Here is a 252-nt window from a genome sequence, read left to right on the forward strand (position 1 = left end):
AAGCCCGACCCGACCCGACCCGACCCGAGGCGCCGCTGCTCACATGCAAGCTACTCTGTGAACGTGCAAAACTTTACTTTGATTTAACTTTTAGGAACGTTTTATTTCTGTGGAGCAGCGGCTGAAAGTGTATTTACAAAAACATCAGGTGTGGATGTGCAGGTTTTTACTGCTGAGTCATGTTTTACAGAACCTACAATGACCTGCTGAGTCATGTTTTACAGAACCCAAAATGATCTGCCGAGTCATGTT

The sequence above is a fragment of the Austrofundulus limnaeus genome, unplaced genomic scaffold (genome assembly GCF_001266775.1).
Source record: "Austrofundulus limnaeus strain Quisiro unplaced genomic scaffold, Austrofundulus_limnaeus-1.0 Scaffold2956, whole genome shotgun sequence".
NCBI classification, from domain to species: domain Eukaryota; kingdom Metazoa; phylum Chordata; class Actinopteri; order Cyprinodontiformes; family Rivulidae; genus Austrofundulus; species Austrofundulus limnaeus.